Genomic DNA, 619 nt, shown 5'->3' with positions numbered 1-619 from the left:
CCCCCCCCCCCCCCCCTTTCCTGCTATTAAAGTTGGTAACGGGTAATAAAGGTAGCAATTATTTTCGCATTGCCGCCTGCCCACCGCACAGCTCTGCCCCCAGCCGCATTTTTTTTTCTAACCAGCATTCAATATTTATTCATGTATGTAGATTCCGCCGGTCAGAATCTTGACACATTGACGGCGCAACGTATTTCATTCAGTTTATCCCCTGTAATTGTTCCCAACTGTTCAGCAGTTCTGAATGATGAGATCCGTTGAGAGCGGGGGGGCTACAATAAGCGAGCGGCCTGCTTCCCCCACCCCCACCCCCCCAATAAATAATCTGGCGGGGTTCTGAAGATTCTAAATGACCTTGCTTCGTTTGATTTCGGCATCGGGTGGCCATCAGCGAAATGTACTTCTGTATTTCCACACCTGATGGCTCCCCCCCCCCCCACACACACTTCCCTTTTTTTGATTAAAGGAGGGAGGGAAAAGGATAACATCGAAGAAACTATTCTAAGGGCTTACGGCCGCCGGTACAGCTGGTAATAACAATGCACGTACAAGTATTACTATTGAATATTTATGCCGCATCACCGTATACTAGCTGCTGTATCATCGCACATTAAATTGC

The sequence above is a fragment of the Sphaerodactylus townsendi genome, linkage group LG11, assembly GCF_021028975.2.
Source record: "Sphaerodactylus townsendi isolate TG3544 linkage group LG11, MPM_Stown_v2.3, whole genome shotgun sequence".
Lineage (NCBI taxonomy): Eukaryota > Metazoa > Chordata > Lepidosauria > Squamata > Sphaerodactylidae > Sphaerodactylus > Sphaerodactylus townsendi.
This window is presented reverse-complemented; position numbering follows the sequence as displayed.